We start from the raw sequence: 8,366 nt of genomic DNA on the forward strand, positions 1-8,366 counted from the left end.
TTTTTTGCCTTTATCTTTCAAAGTGGTTCTGATGTACAGCCAGGGTGGAGAACCATCCCTGTTTAAACGTTAGAAGGACTCTATTCTTCGTGATACCTTTAAGTCAACAAATAACTCCTTTCCGGTTCCTCTCCATCAAAGATAGCTCTCTGAATTAGAAAGGATGAAACAAATCTGGTTAAAAGAGAACACTCTATAGAGGTGCCTCACAAAATAGATTTGTGTCTCTTGGCCCCAAAAACTTGCTTTCAGGGCGCTGAAAAGATTTGCAGATAAAACTGAGTAGCCATGGGTTCTTACAGGGCATGGGAAATGAGAACGTCAAAAGACAGGAGTCACAGAAACATCAGCCCAATTGTCCCAAAGGTGACTCATGGACAGTACAAGCCAGTAAGTCCGCATCTGTTTCCTGGAAACATTATAGCATGCTTAATTAAAAAGTTGTGTGACTTTAAAGAATCAGTAAGGAAGAGCAGACCGTTCCTGTTTGGGTAGGTCAGGGAGTGCTGGCGATGGAGGTTGTCCCCACATCTGACAAGATCGCACAAAATAACCTCACATGCCATGGGGGAGAGACGTGGACCGAGTTATTACTCAGTTTATGTGAATTTACAGCCTGCTTGAACACATCCAAAGGGACCTCTAGTCCTGTTTCTTTCTTTTTTTTTTTTTTTTAACGTTTATTTATTTTTGAGACAGAGAGAGACAGAGCATGAATGGGGGAAGGTCAGAGAGAGAGGGAGACACAGAATCTGAAACAGGCTCCAGGCTCTGAGCCGTCAGCACAGAGCCCGAAGCAGGGCTCGAACTCACAGACCGCGAGATCATGACCTGAGCTGAAGTCGGCCGCCCAACCGACTGAGCCACCCAGGCGCCCCTCTAGTCCTGTTTCTAATACTAAGATTCTTTAAAAGCTATAGTTGTGAACCTTCTTTTTATGAAAGTGAATTTAATGTAAGGGATTTTGTCCCAAGTGATGTTATACTCTAACTGAGGAAGATACACGTATATATTCTCAGAATTAGAAAGAATGAAACAAATATGGTTAAAAAAGGGCACCATATAGGTACCTGTACAAAATGTAGTTATGTATCTTGGCCATGCATACCCACACACAAACACATATATTTGGGGACAGGGTTGGAATAGCCCAACTCATATTCTTCCACATTAAACCCGTCTAAAACCTCCCCCTCCCCCCCGTAACACTGTGCAATAATATGTAACAGACTGTGGCTTATTGGTCTCTTGGTCCAATCTCAGCTGTTGTTTTTCGTCTTTAACTTTGGTGACTCACTTGCACTCCGTTCTTAGTTCTTACGCAGATAATAGAGAACCGTCTTAGCAAGAGCTGCCCTGATTTCACTCCCTTGCGGATGTCCGAGGCCCAGCCTGCTGTCACGCAGTGTGTATCCACACTCTCTGCACAAGTTCACCTCCTAACAAACCACACGGGCTCCAAGCATATTCTGCAGACTTAGCAGAAGACTGCATTTTGGAGATGTTTGCTTCTCAAAGAATCTCCCGTTACACACACACACACACACACACACACACACACACAAGCCACAAGGAAGGCTGGGAAATGTCTTTATTTGGGGCAACCAGTAAAAACTGATATTCTATTAAGAGAGGAAGAGAACAGACATTGGAGGACAAGTAGTCTCTCTAGCATATTCCTGGAAAATATAACATTTAAGAAGGGGGGGGGGGGGTGGCTCAGGGAGGGAGGCATCCTCACCTCATCCAAAGAGTGACATCTGGCTTAAAGTACCCAAGTCACCATCAAAAAGGCTTGTGCTCTCCCTGGCTTTCCTTTACAGGGAACACCCCTCTGCGACCTTGGGGGCTGCCCTCCTAGGGACCTGGGCCCCAGGGTGTGAGGTGTAAGGTGGCTGTGAAGGAGACCAGAGCTACTGAGCCGCCCCCAATCAGAGCCAGCCCACAGCCTCATTAGCTCATCCCAAGAACCACGGACGAGATTCTGGGCCGGAGCTAATGGTCAAAAACTGGAGGAAGATTCTCCCAGCCACAAAGCTCATTACAAGGAGAAACCAGTTTTCCACACGCACCTCTGCAACACGCGCACAGTCTGCTTTCTCGTCATTCCATGCCTCACCTGGCACCAAAGCATTTTCAGTCAGTTCCCGAGTGCTTCGCTTACACCTTTAGATTTAGCACGTTCTTTCCTTAGTGCTTCCCCCCCCTTATCCCTCCAGCCGCGTAGCACAGTTTTCTCAAGCATTTGAGCAAACCCACATATGTTCCCTCCCCCACTCTTCTTCTTGAAACAAAGAGAATGCTGCTATCCCAAACACAAAGCAAAAAAAAAAAATGCTGGAGACGATTCTGTCCTTTAGGCCCGCAGGGTGGATCTCAAGCCATGCATTCTTCTACCTGTGTGGAGCTTTAATTAGTGTAAGTGGGAGCTCTGTGCCAAGCAGATTTTTTTCCCCGTTAATAATGCTATGTCACCCTGAATGCCACCTGCGGTTTGGAAACCGACAGTGCGTGTTATTAGACAACAGCCACTAGTCCTTCCCCGGTGTGAGCATCACCCAGGGGCAGGCCGTCTCCGCCGATGGCAGCGAAGCCCCGTATTTGAAGTGCCTTGTGGTTTACACAGCGTCTCACGTGCGTGGTGTCTCGCGTTGGCCTCAGGCTCACCCCGGTAGTAAATAAGTAACATCACCCCCACTTTGGTGAGGAAAAAAACCGAGCTAGGAATGGTTAAGTGACAGAATGAGCTAAAACTGGCTCCGGTCTGTGTTGCTAATGTCAGATGTTCAAGAACTGTCCGTGGCCAAAAGAGAATGAGTATCTATTTTTAACAATGTTCTTTTCTTGCTGCCACAGTCCAACACCGCCCTAAACTTTGATTTGATCGGATTATTTTCCACCGTCCTCTAAGTCAGGCTTTGAAAATTCTTTTCTGCCTCTGGGTCTTGTTTTGCCTGGAGGTGAGGACGACAAGCGCGGATCTTTCTTACATAATCTCCAGGTCTTATATTTTTTGCTCTCTACCGGACAATTTGTAAAGTCACTCTGAATCTACCACAGTAAAGGAAAACAGTCTCTCTCACTTCTGCTGTTTAAGAACTCGATATTTAAGAGGTAAGGATTACATGTAAATACTGCTTATCCAGAAGCCTTTGGAATATTTCATTTCTGGTAGAAATGCCGGATGTTGTGTAAGCAGCATTATCCCTTACAAAGCAGCCTGAAAGGGAATTTTAAAAATTCTATGAAGGTAACAAGAACTGGGTTTTGTTTTTTTTGGGTTTTTTTTTGTAGGAAGAAGGTAGTTTGCCCAGAAAATACTTAATCAGTTTACAAGACTGTCCGAAAACAGATTTTCTCATGAACGTAGCTAAGAGTCCAATCATTGTTTTAAGGATGCTTCCGGATGGAAGTAAATGTTTAGTATTTTTAACACATATCGGTGTGTGTCTGGATAAGGTTTTTTTTTGTTGTTTTTAAAGAAAAATCACAAGTTTTATAAAATCGAAGAAACTTTAAACCCGTGTCATTTATAATGTAAAATTAATGCATTTGAAACTCAGTGGTTGACTCATGGCTCCCACATCCATTTGCAGTTCTTGTTAGCTCATATGGTTTTCTTTAAAAATTAGTGATATCAGCTAAGTGGGACTCTTTCCCACTCCTACCCACAGAGGAAAGTGCTTTTGTGAACGTGTCAGCCCCGCTCTGTCATTACACACCACCACGGAGGGCACCAGAAGCAGGCTGGCTGTTCATCCTCCATCACCAATGTTGGTACAGCGTCAGGAGCCCAATCCAAATCAGACAACCCTAAAATTTCCGCCCGTTTATTCCATGCACATAAGCCACCTTTTTAGCACCAAGAAATTTTGTATCTAGACCAGATCTTTGAAGTCTTCCAGTGCAGCCTCTTTATTTTGGACACGGGGCAACTGAGGCACAGAGAGGTCCAGCCATTTGCCCAACATCACACAGCTCATAGGTGAGCCGAGCTCCCAGGTCTGTGTGGCTCCAAAACCTTTGATCCTTCTGCCTCACTGCTGATGATTGGGTCCAGGCCCTCTCCACGCCTTTTCCTGCTCAGCTGCCTTGCACTGGTGTCCTGCTAATTAGGAGGCAATGTCGCAGACGGCCGGGAAAGCGTTCCAGGCATGGGAAGCCAGCTATTGTATCCCTCCCTGGGTCTCGGCTCCACTGTTTGCCATCAGTGTAGGTTTCTCCAGACCGAGCTGTTCCATCACTTCTTCCTGCAGGTGCTTCCTCAGTACCCTCTCCCGGATGCTTTCCAGTGACACAGTCCCCTGGTCGGTGCCTCTTTTATGTAAATGGGACCTCCCCAAAGTGGGACTCCTCCAACTTGTTCGTCATCCTTGCTTTCCCAATGTCCATCAGTTCCACCGCTGTCCGCCTTGTCTCCCAGCCCCCCAAATTCTGTCGCCTTTGCTTCTCCTCCTCCCCTTCCAGCTCTCGGCACCGAAGCAATTTCTGTCCCAGCTCACCTTCTTTCTATTCCCATGACTCAGTATTTTTTTTTTACCTTGACTGTGGACATAGTCCTTTAACTGGCTTCCTTGCCCCACGTCTCTCCAGAAATACTTTCCTAACTCCGACAGCTACATGAGGTCTGATGGCTGCTGTCCTCACTCCCTGGACAGAGGAGCTGCCCGTCCTGGATTCCAGTTCTGCTGTGCCTCTGCCAGCCCTGTGGCTTTCGGTACATGATTTATACCTTCGGCCCCAGTTTCTTCACTTACAAAATGAAGATATTGAACAAGACAGTCTCTAAAGAGATGCCTCTGGTTCTGAGCTGTTAGGTCTCCCCGCTCTGGTCTGCCCACCAGACTGCTTCCAAAGAAATCTTTCTAAAACACTGATTTTTCCCCCCGTAATATCCTTCAGTTGTCCCTCTTTTCACATAAATGCCAATCTCCATATAGCCTGGCATTATGGATGCCCTACAGGTTGGTGCCGAACAACCCCCCCCCCCCTTGCCTTATTGTTCCCCACACTCAAGCCAAACTCAGCTACTTGCTTGTGGTCACACTCGTGCCACGCTCCCACCTCTTTGCACCGAGCACCGTCTGCCTTGTGCCGTAAGCTTGCCGGCAGGGGCCACACCTTCTTCACCCTTGTCTCTCGCACAACACCAGGCATGGAATAGGCACTGAATAAGCAGTTCTCGAACGAATTTATTCAGCCCAAAAATTGCACTAACATTTTTTGGCCATCATATCATATCCTTGATTCCTACTGGGCTTCTGGTCAAAATCCTTAAGCTTTTAAAAAATATAATCTTTAATTGAGTCTTCTTTTGTCCTTTCCTTTTGCCCACCCTTTGAGCTGATATTCAGAACTTCAGCTGTTAGTTTAATTTTCGTCCATTGTACTTGTCTTTACAAATGTTTTGTTGTTGTTGTTCTTGATTCTCTTATCTAGTTTATTGGTTTCCCATTATGTTAGCCACAGGTACAATGGGTATACTGACCGTCCCACTGAAGTTACTGATAGTAATGTTGAACAGGAGAAAGACGAGTATGGCACCTCATTCTCTAGCTTGACAATGACCTCTTATCTAGCAGTTTTGGGATATGGTTGTTTAAACACATACGACTAGTTGCTCATTTTATTATAAGTCATTGCCTATAGAGACAATGAAGAATAACCTATACATTCATTCAACTCATTTATTAGTGATTTATTATGTTTTAGTACTCATTTTATTTACTTCATTTTAATTACTCGTATTTATTAACTCAGTCATCACACGTGAGCCTGGGTGTTAGGCTTCGTCTAATATAAAACAATGATGAAGATTTGGCCCCTGTCCTCTTTGAGCTGCAAAGAGCAAGTAGGACTCCTCCACAGACCAGTGTAGTCCAAGGTAGAATGGGGATAGGTCAAAGGGCTTTGAGAGTCAAAGGGCGGAAAGGCACGTGTCTGCCTGGATGAAGACTTACAGAATGAGTAGGACTGTCGTCAGTGAGGACGAGGATATTAAGTGCAGGCTAAGCTGCTGTACCAAAGAGGTCCACCAGACAGAGGCTTTACTTCACTGGTAGTTCATTTCTCCCTCAACAGTCAAGGTAGGTGATCCAAGTCTCTCTGCTCTGTCCTCAATATGAGGTTTCCACTTGTGTGTTCAAAGTGACCGCTCCAGTCCTCCCCATTGCCAGCCAGGGAGGCAGGGAGATAGAGGCCAAGACGAACCGCTCAGTCGTTTTAAGGATATAACTGGGAAGTTGCTTATGTTGCTTGTATCCATGTCATGTTGGCCGGTGCATAGTCCCATGACCACCCCCAGTGGAAAAGGAGTCTGGGAAATGTAGTTTTTCATGGGGTAGCCCCATGCCCAGCCAAAACTATTACTTTTGAAGGAGAAAACAGATTCGGGGAAGGCAATTAACAGTCTGCCACAGGGAGAAAGAGAAGGATTCCATGTGAGGAGAAAAACTGTGAAAGAGAGAGCTGGTGGCTTAAATTCTCAGCTGACTGGAAGCAATCGGGGACATAGGTTTGGATTTAGTAGAAAAGAAGTTTAAACTTAAAGAAGAAATGCACTGTCTGGAGAGCTAGAATTCTTCACCTCTGAAAAAACAGTCAAGAAAAATGGTAAGAAGAATTTACACTCAAAGGGAGGAGGTACAAAAGGTCAGCCTTTCTGACTGGTGGCTGTGTGATTGGAGGTGGGGTGGAGAGAAGAGGTAAGGGAGACTCGCAGCCTAGAAACTGTTCAGAAGACGACAATACTAGCCCGGACGTGAGGAAATAAGGGTGGGAGCAGAAAGAGTGGACTGGAAGGAACGAAGTAAGAGAGAAACACAGCTTGGTTGTCCACGTGTGTGCCTCCCGGCAGGCAGCTGGGGGCAGGGAAGGGCAGAGCTGGAGGGCACCAGAGCCTGGCCTCCTGAGGGGTTCAGAATGGGGGCGAGGGGGTCTCCAGAAAGCTCTGCCTTTGCCGTGGTCGGGCACGGGCTTTGCTGCATCTTCCCAAGCCCAACGAATAGAACCCGGTTCTTTCTGGGTAAAACAAAGAGCATCACAAGAAGCTCTGTTCCTGAGAAGGCGTTTTGTTCATGAGCAAGTGTTTTTTTCTCCATCCGTCCCGATTTTCATTTCTGTTTACGTTCAGTAAGAGCATTACTGAATGTTAAAATAACGTGGCCTGTTTTCCCCTGCCCCTTCCTCGGTCACCAGAGGTAGGTAATCTGTTCTGGAAATGCACCTGTTCTCTGGATTTATATGGGCTCTGATAGGACATGTTTGTGTAACAACAAAAATCATTCCCTTTGGCAGATACCTTGATGCCCTGTGTTCTGTTCACGAGGGATATTTCGCATCTGTTCAGTAGTAGCATTTCCCCCACTAACCAGATTCCCTAGGGTGGCCAGGTTGTATTCCAAATCAAGGAAATCAGAGCTTGTCACTCCTAACGGTTGGTCAGGGCCATGTCTAAAGGGTTGGAGCCCTAGATGGAAGTACACAAGCAACCCCTGCAGATCCCTAAGAGAGGACAGGCAGACAGTTGGCAAGGGCCTCCAGCGAAGGTCCTTCTTCCCCTCTCTGTCTAAGACATTCCCGTCTGGAAGGCAAGGACATGCATAATGTCGGCGCAATCGTAGCAGCTTTGTTGTACTGAGCACCTGCTTTGTGCCAAGCGGTGGCCTGGGGACTTAGGTGCATGATCTCATTTGTCCCTCACGATCGTCCTATGTGTCAGGTTCTCTCTACCTCCCTTTTTAAAGAAGAGGGATCAGAAAGGTCAAGTGACTTGGGCAAGGTCACATAGGATTCGAACCTCACTCTGCTGGATTCCAGAATCCAAGCTCTTAATTACTATACTGAACTGCCTAGATGGAGTATGTATTCTGATGCTGTATTGGCTGTTTCTCTGCCTCTTGGGCATTGTCAGCCAGGACGATGATGCCGCACAGGGGGAGGGTTTCCAGGAGGAGATCGGGAAGAACAGGAGCAGGCAGAGCCTGAACCTGGGCCCTGGAGGGAGGTGCAGGGGACAGAAGGGAGCTTAGCTGAGGGAGCACATGAGTCAGGTGGGCAGATTTACTCCCAGGGAAGTTGGGTGGCATGGGGGTGAAGAGCACAGGTTCTGAAAGCAGGGCGCCTGAGTTCACCCTTGCTGTGTGGCCTTGGCCAAGGTAGTCACCCTTTCTGTGCCTCAGTTTTCCCCTCTGTAAAATGAGCATAAGAACAGTATCCATCTCATAGGATTGTCATGAGGATTCAGCAAGGGAATATATCTGAGACAGGCTGTTGCCCCCGCATACCCCTCTTTCTTCCTTTTCCATAGTAATGACTCCCAATTTTGAGCTAGACATGTGGCCTCCCAGAATAAAGACTATACTTTC

The sequence above is a fragment of the Acinonyx jubatus genome, chromosome F2 (assembly GCF_027475565.1).
Source record: "Acinonyx jubatus isolate Ajub_Pintada_27869175 chromosome F2, VMU_Ajub_asm_v1.0, whole genome shotgun sequence".
NCBI lineage: Eukaryota > Metazoa > Chordata > Mammalia > Carnivora > Felidae > Acinonyx > Acinonyx jubatus.